The sequence below is a fragment of the Rhynchophorus ferrugineus genome, unplaced genomic scaffold (assembly GCF_030347505.1).
Source record: "Rhynchophorus ferrugineus isolate W39M unplaced genomic scaffold, kcgeb_rfMv2 rfM1, whole genome shotgun sequence".
NCBI lineage: Eukaryota > Metazoa > Arthropoda > Insecta > Coleoptera > Curculionidae > Rhynchophorus > Rhynchophorus ferrugineus.
Window position 1 is genome coordinate 83114497 of NW_027472580.1, and position 14558 is coordinate 83129054.

A 14558-nucleotide genomic window follows, 5' to 3' on the forward strand; every position below is an offset into this window, starting at 1 on the left:
TGATATAATTCGATGACCTAACTCTAGTATAACGGGAATTGAGTTCCATATATCTCGATCTGTCGAAGAGAGCAAGTTTTACTTTTAATATTACGAATAATATATCAAAATAATATAATATTTAGTTTATTCTACATATAGTCAAATCCATTATTGCAGCGGTTAATATCAAAATGTTACTCTGATATAGTCTGGTTGAAATCAAAAATATTTATTATTATTGATTTGTATTCCTGAAACCTGACTGGTCTAATTGTGACTAGTGAAAGTTTTGGGCCATTTTTTTTTCTGGTCCTAATGCGCGTCCACGCTTTCGATTGGCCTTTCTACATAAAATCGCAGTCTAATACTCAACTGCTGCCCGCCCATGCCGATGTTTCATTCTGCCATTGTAGCCATGCCAGTGTGGGTTCAGTGATTGTTATTTACACCACTCAACTCTCCAGAGTCGCGCTCGCTACATGCCCCTCTGTCAGAGTTTGCTCTATATAATTTGAATTCACGACTACCGACTCTGCCCATTCATTAATCTGTTCGATATTAGAACTGTTGCTGTTCCCCTCCGAGTTTCTGAGTTGGTAAGTCCCATCCGCTCTAGCATATAGATTTCTAGCCAACACTCTATTGTTCAAAGTGGACGCAGCAATGATATGCTTAGTATCTTCCAGATCACCGCCGCATTCGCACAGCCTGAACCTCTGAATATATGCAATGTTCCCATGCCCCGTTGATAGTTGCACTGCCTTTTTTATAAGGTTCAGTCTGTCAAATCCGACTGTTGCTCCATGTCATCTGCCATCTCCTAGGCGGCATCTATCTGGCGCTTGATCCTCCAGCCCTGATTCGGAACGTCAAACTCTGCCCTCAGAATTGTGTCCCTAGCCAGTCTATCCACCTTCAACATTTCAGATGTAGACAGTCGCCTTATCCACTGAATGTTTATGTTGATTGAACACCCAGGCTCGCGTTCGTCCATCCTTTTTCCCACGGCCACAGTCCGTACTTCGGATCTATGATCCATGGCCACATAGTTTCTTTTTCATTGCGGCTTTTACCAACGCTTCTAACAGGTCAATTGAAAAGTCCCCGGCCTATCATAGTAAAACAATTTTTTTTTAGCAAAACTAGTATTTTTATTCAATATAATACCCTTAGTTAGTCCTACCCCTCAAAAGTTGCGTGTACAAATTTGACGGCTGTCGGATCATTAGTTTGTAAGTTATAGCATATTGAGGGAAGCAACTTTTGTTATTGTGAAAAAAAAATGGATAAAAAGGAATTTCGCCTGTTGATAAAATATTACTTGTTGGACGGAAGAAAATACAGTTGAAGCAAAAACTTGTCTTGATGCCGAGTTTCCGGAGTCCCAGGAAAATCTACCATCAAGGATTAATATGCTAAGTTTAGACGCGGTGAAATGAGCACCGAAGACGGTGAACGCAGTGGACGCCCAAAAAAGTTTGTTACCGACGAAAACATTAAAAAATCCGCAAAACGATTTTGAATGACCGTAAATTGAAATTGAATGAAATAGCAGACACTCTAAAGATATCAACTGAATGAGTATATCATATCATTCACTAATATTTGTTCACTAAGGTATGTTCAAAGTGGGTGCCGCGCGAGGTCACTTTAACCAAATACTTATTGATGATTCGGAGCAGTGTTTGAAGATGATCAAGCATAATTAACCTGTGTTTTGCATCGATATGTGAAAATGGATGAAACATGACTCTATCATTTCACTCCGAAGTCCAATCGACAGTCATCCGAGTGGACTGCACACGATGAATCCGGTCCAAAGCTTGAGAAAACGCAACAGTCGGCTGACAAGTTTATGGCGTCTGTATTTTGAGATGCGCATGGAATAATTTTCATTGACTACCTTGAAAAAGGAAGGACCATCAGCAGCGTTTGAAGGACGAAATCGCAGAAAAACGGCCGCATTTGAAGAAAAAGAAAGTGCTGTTTCACCAAGACAATGCACCGTATCACAAGTCAGTGAAAATCCATGAATTAGGCTTCGAATAGCTTCCTCATCCACCGTATTTTCCAGATCTGTCCCCCAGCGACTATTTCCTGTTATCAGATCTCAAAATAATTCTCGATGGGAAGCATTTTCCGATGGGAATTCCATTTTGAAGCAAAGGACAAATAGTACTACAAAAATGATATCGAAAAGTTGAAGGGTCGCTATAATCAGTGTATCACCCTTGAACGGTCGAATGATATCACCCTTGAGTTTCGATCTGTCGAAAACATCTCATCTCAGTTTTAATATTACAAATAATATATCAACATAATATAATATTTAATGTATTCTACATATAGTAAGGGTCATTATTATGAGGGTTAACATGAAAATGTCACACTGAGATACGCTGATTGAAATCAAAAATATTTAACACATTCCTGGAACCTCATTGTAGGCACCTGGTCTAATTGTGACCATAAACTATTCTCGAATCCACATAAACACATAAAAAAATTAGGAGGTTTTTAAATTAAGACTAAAAAAATTAATTCTAATTAAAACAGATTTAAACTATATAAATATTGTGATATTTTTATGAAATTATGGCATATTGGTAAAAAAATATGTCCATATAGACTTAAAAAAGAATATATTACATTGGATAAACATTTTTTTCTCAAATATCGCTCCGATATATCCCAAACAAATCATGTGATGGATTATATATTGATTTGCAACTTCCGCTTCCATACCACGGACGATGTAAACAAATAACTATCCATTTTCACAAAAATCGCTACTTTTTTTTTGCTCGCAACAGAGTAAAAACATACACACACACACACACGCACATACAGAGAATAAAATCCTAAACGAAAAATGATAAAAAAATCCTCGGGCCATATTATTCGTTTACGCTACGGAAGGAAAGCAATATATCGGGTAGGACCCGACTAATACATCCGATAAGGGAAACCCCTTTATAAAAGAAGAAAAAAGCCAGATTGGACAGCTCCAATGAAAATCGGACAGCTTGAATGACCGGAACGATGAGGAGGAGCGGCGAGGGCGACGGCGGGCGGGGGAGGGTAAAGGGCGTTTGCGATCATCGGACGATAAGCCGCGATCTTTTGCGAAAATGTTTTTGTTCGTGGGATAGTGTCGGTTTTACGCCACCAGTCTCTTTGAATATAAAGCCGATTCAACGATATTGTTCTATCCGAATGGTTTTGCCAGCAACATATTAAGAAATAACGTTATTGTTTTAGTTTATCTAAAGAAGATTTGGTTAAATATAAGTAGATGATAAATCGTAACATAGATATCTTGTATAAACTAGTAAATATATTATTGCTTGCTTATATTGTATCTTGATCAGTGGTATCAATTAATTTCTAAACGTGTAAATAAACAATTGTGTTCAATGGGTTTCATATTTATTTACATAAAATAACAGTATTATTGAGTAATTAGGTTCACATACATAGAATTCTCAAAATTATAATTTCATATTTCATTACATTTGTGGTTTAATTTGAAGAAATCTGTTGTCGAAGCCTATCTAAAACTTCCAGAAAATTATGACGATTCTGTCATATTCCAATTGTGGGTTTTGGTTATAACGTTTAAAAACTGGAATTAATATACTTGAGACTGTAAATGTTATTTTGATTCGTTCCAATATCGTGGGTCCATTGAAGGGCTGGCAAAGAGAAAAAAAATGTGGCGTACTGTAACTACTAATGAAATGTGGATCTTAAATAAGACTTACATAAGAATTAGGTTAGAAATTATGAGGAGAGAATTATACTATTTTGAATATATAGTTAATCCATTAGGGGAAATGTAGTATATGGGAATGAATATATATATAAATCCAATTTTATAAAGTAAAATATACCCAGGCAGTAATCAAAGAAACATATGAAAGTAATGCTCTCTAATGAAAGTAAAACACATTACTTGGATATACTGTTTTTATTGAGGTAGACTAGGCCTATAGTACCTAAAAATCGTACCATAGAATTCATAGGTGGCGCGGAAAATTTCAATGTAAATATAATAAAACGACTCTATCTTACAATTGTTGTGTCTGTATTGATAACTGTAGTTTAAGTTCTATACCCATTAGATACACTATCAAGTTACAATTAATTATATTATTATTCCTCGATTCAACCTCTCCCACCCCTCACCCCTCAACAGATCTTAACTTAGGGGAACCACCACCATATACAGTCGTTGGAACAAGAGAAGACTATTGAAAATCGGGTCATAATTGACGGAGAAATCGTCGAACATACATTAAGAAAAATATATATACAGTCGAACATAGAACCTCCTCCTTTTTTGGAGTCGGTTAAAAATTAAACAAATCGGTCGGGCTCCGTTCGAGCTTTAGCTAGACTAACCGACAACAGTTCCATTTTATGTATACTGTAACTGTAGTATACTAAATATAATTATATTAATCACAATAGATAGCTTCATAACCTTGTGATTGCAAATTAGAAAACCAAATGGAAAAACCCGAAAAAGAAACTGATAAAAAGGGAGGGAAAAAAGCGGCGCCAATACCCCGAAAAAGAGTATTTTTTCACCGAAACCTCGCTAATATATCAGATAAGCTGGACCCCTTTTGAGCAAAAAAAAACGGTAAAATTCACATCGGACAGCTCGGAGGATCGAGGATGAAAGCACGTAGGGTACGACGGTGGCGATCGGTTAACGATAAGGTTAGATCGTGTGCAAAAATGTTTGTGTTTACTCTAAAATGGGTTCCGTCCGACCGGACCTGGAATATAAAATAGATCGCTGGCCGATTCTGTGGTTAGCGTTGATGAAATTATCCAATTGGAATAGTTTTCGAACGAGGAACGGCCTAGATATTCAAATTGGGGTTCATTCTGCATTCATTCCTGGTATTTTTTTCTATGAAAATGGCTTTATATGTGCATATAGACCAGACGGATGGTACTTTTATTCGATATAACTTAACCATATTACAGAATTTTATGCAAATTATTTTATCGTCGTTAGTCTGTTCTATTTTACTGCCGAATTTTTCCATTTTGTGACCATTTATCTAATTTTCCATAGAACTAGGACAAAATACCTTCATGAATGTATCTGGTGAGATATAGTCACACAATGAAGATACCAAGATTCCAAAGAGCCTCCGATTACATTAATAATTGTTAAAATTGCTTGAAATAATCCCCAACAATTTTTGAGCTTACCTATGAATCAAATATGAATTTCAAAGTAGTTTCGCAAATGGTTTCCTAATGGAGCTACATAGAGTTTATCCAAAGTTTTTTATGCATATGTCATGAAGATGTTTAATGTATTGCGTGCCGCGATTTCCAAAGTAGTTTTAGAATCACACAATGTTTTCCTTTTCATTTTAGTTCAGTTAAAAAGAGACACCATGCTGTCTGATAAGTTCGATCGTGTAACCAGATTAGAATGTCAGAGTCGTTCGGTTGTCAAACGTATACAAAATTCTTCAAAACAATGTGATAACGTTATATTAATGCTTTGCTTGATTTGATACATTGTAAATCGCTGCTTATTATCACGAAAGAAAAAACCCTCTTATAAGGAACTGCTTGCTATTAGCTCTATCAGAGATTAAATATACGAAACGTATAAAAACAGTGAGAGGTTTTTCAGTACAAACATAATTTAATATAATTATTTCAAACGAAACTATTAGCCCAAAAAGAATAATAATAATTCATAGCAGATATAATGAGATTAAATTAGCGCACTGGAAACAGGAATGATTAGTAACACCTTCGGTTTGGATGAACTTAATAACACATTGGAAAAGAAATTGACAAATGGTGGAATTCTGGACAAACGTTAGATGTGTACATATATGTGTGTAATTGTTCAGAATATAAATGAGTATTTGGTTAAAATATGTCAGGAGAGATAGAACACTACTACTGTTTTGCAGATATTGCAATTGCATTAAGGAGAGTGCAATGATTAAATCTACTTTTTTAAAAAAAGTTGTATAGCGGTATTATCAGAGCAAACCAAGGAGAAGTACAGTGATATCAAAATGTCTTTACAAGGAACCACCATACCAAAGGACACAAGAACTAAGTTTAAAATATAAATATGCACTTTAATGAAAGTAAAATATATTACTTAAATAAACAATTATTAATTAGCTGGACCCCCAGAGAATACAACTACAAATGCACCTACAACACTAACTCATAGGTGGTATGGAAAAGAGTTCAATATAAATATAATCAAACACAACTCTAACCTACAAACTATTATAACTCTGAACTGAATTGTAGTTTTATGTCCCTTGATAATAAATGCAATAGATTTATTATAGTGCTATAATAAATTATACTTGATAACAGTATTTTTGTTTAATTATTTTATTTGGATTAAAATTTCGTTGTATATCAAAGCCAAATTGAAGTAAATCTCTGAGTTTATTCGGCAATATTGTGACATTTCGACGTCAGAAATTCAGATGACGTGTGTACAGAATAACTTTGGATAGCCTCTATCTTCAATTTGTAAAAGACTACAATTCTCTATCAGAACCCTATCATCAATGAGCTTTGGAATCAGTTAATAAGAATATATGACGTTAAAGTTTGGACCGTATGGAAATTATTATAACTGTGACTAAACTTTGACGAATTTATAATGATAATTTAAGTGTATATAATTTTAAGTGTATTTACCTGCATATATTTTGTTCAGTGATATATGTTGATGAAAAGGCGACGTAAACGACTACTAAACAACCTATCTTAACAATTAAATTTAGAATTATTGAGTTGCTGAATATATATAAATGCCAAATAATCGTCGTTTTGTAGCGTATTGTTACTGCTACTTAGAAATGGATCTAGTACGACAATTCCAACTACAAAAATTGATGGGTCATTCCAATGGTCATTCCATGGCAATATGGTTATTGCTTTACAATTCATATATTGAGGTCTAGGTACATATCTGTTGCTTATGTTGCAGACACTCTATATTGATGCCTTTTCTTTTAAGTATTGGTTTCTCTCGATAAAAGCAAGCTTTCGACAAGGTGTGGCACACTGAACTCCATGTTAAACTGAAAAAGCTTCTGCCCCATATACGCTTTCAAGTGGTATATGCACTGAGTTTATAACAGGAATACCCTAACTTACATCCTTTATATTCGGGTGTTCCAAAGGGCAGTATTGTTTGCCCTTAGTTATAGCTATGTATACAGCTGACCTACCGACCTCAAGAAACTGTTGTAACATATGCTGACGATACGGCGGTTTTATCAGCATGGGAAGATCCAATATCAGTCACAAGAAACCTCCAACTTCACCTTGATAAAGTCGAATTCTGGTTGAAAAATCAAATGCGACAAAATCTACGTATGCGACATTCACACTTTGTAGATAAACTTATCAGTAAAAATTAATAAGTATGAACTCAAGCAACGTTAAATATCTGGGAATGCAAATTTATTGACGTTTAACATCGTCGGAGAAAACCTACAGTGACAAAATGTAAATAGCTCCGGCATAAACTAAACCAAATGTATCGACTGATTGTAAATTTAAAAATGATTTGCTGTATAACTCAAAACTCTTTCTCATTTTGTCTTGAAGATGGTACTGAACTGTGGGATACTACTAGTAAATATAACACAGCTATCCTCCGGAGGTTCCAAAACAATGTGTTGCGAGTCATCGTCGATGCCCCATATTACGTATCCAACAAACTGTTTCAGCGCGATATCCCCTTAGAACCCATAACTAGTGGAATTTGAAGTGTAAATGCGAAATACTTTGACAGACTGTTCACAGCATTCCTATGCACTCGCCAAACAGTTAAAGGTGCGTGATGATTGTGAAGGGCGTAGACTCAAACGCACGCAAACTGCTATACGAATTGATTAACAGACATATAGAGTGATATATAATAATCTATAGAATCAGTTAGGGTAACCTTTAGAATAGAATCTAGAATAAGATTAGGTTATAAGTTTTTACAGATCACTTGCTGAAGCGAGTCTTCTACATGTCAGGATAGTTATATTGTATAACGGAAACAATATAATAATACTTATTGCCCACGGGCAGATTGTTGAAATTTTAAGAAAATAATAATAAAAAAAGTACTGGTTTCAAGGCTATGGAAGATGTTACTGATACAGCTAGGAAAGAAGGCTCCTAGAAAAGTGAAGAAATAAAAGAAGATGCTAAATAAGAAGATGAGGAATTGAGAGTTCAACCATATGAAAGAGAACTGAAAGATTATCATCGATTGAACTGATAGGTTTGAGCTATGCTCTGGAAAATATGTATACTATACCAGCAAAAATGCTAAAAATTTAAATGAATATCCATGATACGTACCGAATATCCAGATGTAGAAACCTGTTTAAAATGTTAGTATGTACCTGCTAGGCTAGGATTGTGTTTTCCCTGTACATCATATTTTTTCCTATTATCACTTATTGTCATGAAGTGTGATTGGATAGGAATTATCTGTATAGAAAAAAAATAGGTTTTTCCAATGTGGGACTAAATATAAAAAGCTGGAGATGGGAACATATCATTCTCACGATCAATTCTTAGTTAGCATTGGAGGAGTGTATTTAATTCTCTATATGCTGCTGCTGATGCCCCAAGACTTCACGAAGCCTTGCCATAGGCTGTCAACCGAAGCAGATACCAAAATCAGCTTCATATACCAGATAGATGGATTTTCCTTCGATCATCCGCTCTAATTATAATCTGAGTTTTTTGATGATCATCGTGTCATTAAACGTTAGCAAAATAATTTATCCATTCAAAACAAAATATTGAAGAGAATCTCATAGATTTTGCCTCAATAATCCCATCTGGAACAAATTTCCATATAAAGGAGCCATTTATAATTCTAAAAAGGCTTGGACGAATATCTCTTCCTGCAGTAAAAAGGTATTGGTTAACCATGGATAATTTTTCGGAAAATAAGAATATAGGCAGTTTAAATAAAGTTCGAAATAAAAAAATCCATAAAACTAAACTCTAATAACTCTCGGTAACTCCAAACAGGAACGTTACCTATATACAAAAAGCCTTAATGAAATAATAATTATTTTGTTGTAAAAAGAGTTAGTGTTCATTTTATTCTAATTAAATTTCATCCAGATTAGCCCCTTTGTAGCCGGGATATTTCCCAGCCCTTAACAAAGAACACTCGAATTTTCCGGGCTATTCTTGTCGTTGTTGTGTCAAACGAGACGTTTTGAAATTTCCAGTTGGTCTTCGTCCATTATTACAGCTTGCAGAATATTAAGGGTCTTTTCGGATATCGTTTCGTTTTTAATTATCAGATGAAAAGAAATAATTATTGTTTGAACAGACAGATACAGCCGCCCTAGGGTAAGCTGTTTTCAGGGGTTATATTTGGATATTCCGTTGTAAAGTCTCCCCAATATTAATTCAGATTTTTAATATAATTACTGAAAACGTAATTAAATCTCGGTGGTTTATGTCTGATATAGACTATACTATAACTGTAAAACCATTTTGTGTTTTTGCAGACTTGCTCAGCCTAGTGGCCAAGGCAACAGAACGGTCCTCTTACTGTTGCAATTTATATATGTCATGCCAGTAACCAGGCTGGGTAAGACCGGATGTCTTCTGAAATGATCTCAAAATTGGTCACTCGCCAGTCAGTAGGATTAATGCCGAGGATTGTGGTTTTGAAAAGTTTTAATAGTTTAACTCAATTTTTTTCGAAATTAAATTTTGTCAGTATATCTGAAAATTCATTTTTTCATCTATATAGATTTGATGGATGGTGTTCATTACAAAACTTAATTCCTAAACAGCGTTTTACAATTTGTAATTTTTGCTCTTCAATAAGGGGCGTTCCCGACAAAAGATCTTTGGGCGGATTTTTTGGGCAATTCAATAGAAACTAAATAACCTAATTTCAAAAATTCCTCAGCTGAATTTTATTTAAATTCATTTGTGGTGTGGTTTGGTTTAATACAGCTCTATGGAAATAAAGTTGATACTAATCAAGATACTTTCAAAACAATTATTTTAATATAGAATATATATTCCTTTTGATAAAATGAATAAAATTATAATTGTGATAGTATCAGATTTTTTTCTGCTATTAATAATCATTTGTACTAGTTTCGAAAGACTTTTTTGAAACAAAGAATTTTTTCAAATATAACTTATTTCTAAATTATAAATGACACTGCTGCATAAAAATCAACCATCAACGATTCATATGCTTAGACGTGGTGAAATGAGCCCCGAAAACGGTGAACGCAGTGGACGCCCAGAAATAGCAGACACTCTAAAGATATCAACTGAATATTTGGGTATGAGAAAGCTCTGTGAAAAGTGGGTGCCGCGCGAGCTCACTTTTGACCAAAAACAACAACGAGTTGATGATTCGGAGCAGTGTTTGAAGATGATCAAGTGTAATAAACCCGGGTTTTTGCTTCGATATGTGACAATGGATGAAACATGGCTCCATCATTTCACTCCGAAGTCCAATCGACAGTCATCCGAGTGGACTACTCACGATGAACCCGCTCTAAAGCCTGGGAAAACGCCACAGTCGGCTAGCGAGTTTATGGCGTCTGCATTTGGGGATACGCATGGAACAATTTTCATTGCCTCCCTTGAAAAAGGAAGCACCATCAACAGCGACTATTACATAGTATTATTGGACCCTTTGAAGGACGAAATTACCGAAAAACAGTAGCATTTAAAGAAAAAGAAAGAGCTGCTTCACCAAGACAATGCACCGTGCCACAAGTCGATGGCAAAAATCCATGAATTGGGTTTCGAATTCCTCATCCAGCGTATTTTCCAGATCTGACCATTTCCTGTTCTCAGATCTCAAAAAAAAACTAATTTTGCCAAAAAAATTTGTTTTATTATGGAAGACGGGAGACTTTTCAATTGACATGTTATTTGAAAAAACATCAGCTTCAGTCCGCAACATTGACTAACATAAACATATAAGAATAATGTCGAATCAGTCGAAGAAGTTAATCGAAAATTAGAATCCCAACTTTAGAATTACAAAAATTACAAAAACTACAAAAATTTAGGTTTTCGCAATTTAAAAAAAAATCGAAAATGTAACTAGTAACTTACTAATAATCATTCGTACTAAAAGACATATAAAAGAGACTAGGATTTTTTTAAAGTATAATTTATTTTCAAATAATAAATGACTTAAAAAAATTTATACTGGGCTTCAATGAGAGGAAACGAAAATATTTGTACTTTTTTTGTAATTTATCATGAAAATTATACGTACTACACCATGAGCAATATTTACAATTCTATAGTTAGATTTGCATTAGTTAATAAATGTATACAGATGCTCACAATGCTACGTTCAGTATTAAAAATCTATATTATTCAGCATTCCAGTTGTTCATATTGGTTCTAAAGTTTCGAAAAGATTGATATTCTTTATCCACTCCAAAGTATTAATTTTGAAAAACTTTCTTAAAGGCGTATTATTGTAGGACGAAGCTTTAAATATATAAAATCCGATTTTTTTATTGCTAAACTGGAATGTTCTCTTAAGCTCACTAATTATAACAATTATCCAGAATACATTACGTTTTACCAAGATCAAAAATGCTTATGTACGAAGAAGGATTCGAAACCGCGACCTCGCATAAATAGGATTTTCTACTACCTACTGTTCAGCAGGCTTTGGATACCACTATAACAAGCTACCACTATATTCGAGTGTTGTATTTAGATTCCTGTTATTTTCAATAAATAAATATACAATTTATTAAAATTGCAAACAATAAATTAACATTTAAAATTGCAATATCAGTAAAAACAAAAGTACTTACATTATTTTATATAGAGCTTTTTTTTATAAATACATGTTTATTACATATATTTAAAAATTCCTTAAAACTTTCAGAACGCCGCACTTCACGCTACAAAACAAAACCTACTGCGAACAAATTTACGAGTTTTGGGGGATAGCTCGCCGATTCGGCAGATTGTAGATGTTTTTTCATGCATTCTCAGGTATTGACCTTGATATGATTTCAAAGAATAATAGACATTTTAGAGTTTGTGTATTAATTCTTTACAAAAATTCTTAAACAGATTTTTAAATTTAATAATAAAAATGCGGGATTGGTTTTCGCGGTAGTAAAGGCAACAGGACTGTCCTACTATTGCGATAATCGTGGGTTCGAATCCTATTGGGGAATTGTCGTAAATATATGTTTGTGATAGTTTAACCTTTGTGATTGTCCTTAAGCGAGAATGTAAAATCCTATAAGGAAATGAATGCGGTCATGCCGGTAACCAGGCTGGGTAAGACCGGATGTCTTCTGGGATAATTTCCAAGTTGATCACTGGCCAGTCGGTAGGATTAATGCCGAGTACCGTGGTTCGAAGCCCACGTTAAACTATAGGTCCAGTACAGAGAAACCCTCGTTGGTAAAAAGGAGACTTATATATATATAAATAAAATAATAAAAAATATAAATGTATACATTTTTAAAGAAATTGTGGATATATAGTATATATAAATATTAAGTAACATTCTAAATTTAATAGTACTATTTTAATGCCTAAGTTTTTTTATGATATACCGATACCATTCGAGTATTAATGTGTTTGATGCACGAGCTGTTTTATAGGTTTTATTTAACATTAATAATTGATCATTATATGTCAGCCAAATACAATTTTCTCCTCATCAACCGAAGTAGTTTTTTATTAATTATGGATGGTTTGAAAAATATCCATTTTAGTGATAAATAGTCGTATCCATTATTTTAATGATAAATTACTTGGTTTTTTACCAAGTAATTTATATATAATATAAAATATATGTATATATTAGTTAACAATTTTACAAGACAAATTTGTAAATTCATCGCTTTAATTAAATGATAAAGTATTTCTTCATGGTTTTTTTCGTTATTTTTCTAAAATCTATTTTTTTAAAATTTTTATTTAGGGTTTACCTGGACTTGATCTATTTTTGTGTTCGAAAAGACAATCGGTCTTACCTAGCCTAGTTATTACTAGGGATGGAGAAATAATATGGATATATCCATATAATGATATTTTCTGAAAAAAATATCGATATTTTTGGCCGGTATATCAATATATAGATATTTTTTTAGTCTATGTTTTTCGATATTTTTTCAGAATAAATTAAATAGAACTTTTTATAAACCTTTAAAATTGGTAATTAATTCTAATAGTTTATCAAAAATATCGTTATGTTTTAAGAGAGTTAGAAAATATATATATATTTTTAAGCAAATGTTTAACTACTGTTATTTTTTCTTAAAAATATCGATATATTTTTTGTAAAATATCGATATTTTTTATACTTATTAAAATATATATATATATATATATATATATATATATATATATATATATATATATATATATATATCGATATTTTTGGTCGATATATCAATATATTGATAGATATTTTTTAGCCCAGATTTTTCGATATTTTGTCAGAATAAATTAAATACAACTTTTAATAGACCTTAAAATTGGTACTTAATTCTAATTTTTATCAAAAATATCGCTATGTTTTAAGAGAGCTAGAAAAAAAATATTTTAAAGCTAATATTTCACTACTTTTATTATATATATATATATATATATATATATATATATATATATATATATATCGATATTTTATTAGATTTCGGTAGCCAACACCCCTATTTATTACCATGGTTAGTATAATTTTTCTTGTAGGATTTAATACAGTCGTAGATGGACAATAGTAATTAGAAAGATCCACCATTTAACAATAGTAATTGCTTGTTTATATCTTTACAGACATTTTCTTAGAATAGTATAGAACTTTCTCTTATATTGCCCGGCAAAATTGATATAAACTAAATGGTATTTTGTCAACTTAATTATAATAAATTTTATCAAATAAAATATCGGTGTTCGATATGATAAAGCATTATATACATAAACTATTGTAAATGGTACTCGGGAGGATTGTTTATCCCTTCGTCTTGTTCCGGCAGTATCTAAAATATTTTTCACCAAGTGTCACCACCTCTGTCAATTTTCATTCATGATTACACGGACCGCCGAAACCCACTTTTTGGTGCTGGTTGTTGCACTTGTCATTCAAGAAGTCAAGATATCTACAGATGTCTATTTTTATAATAAAACATGTCTAAGCCATTGCATTCTATATCCTTTCATCACTACGACTCTATATTAATGATCATATCTCAATGAATAAGATAATTTTACTTTGATCTTAGTGTGATGCTAGAGCAACCAATTAACTAGATTGGTTCAGAAACTGTGTACATTATTAAAAGTTATATCTAACTCAAAATATTAGTGTTTGAGTGCCTCAAATAATAGTGTAATATTCATAATAATAGTCATCTTATGACACTGATTTTTTGTTGTTTGATTTTACTATAAACTCTTTTTCTTTCTTTATTATTATTATTATTCTCTTTCTATATTATGACCTAATTTTTTTCTAAATCCATTTCACAGTTTTTGAGGTTGAAAACTGGCAAATTGATTGAAATTGA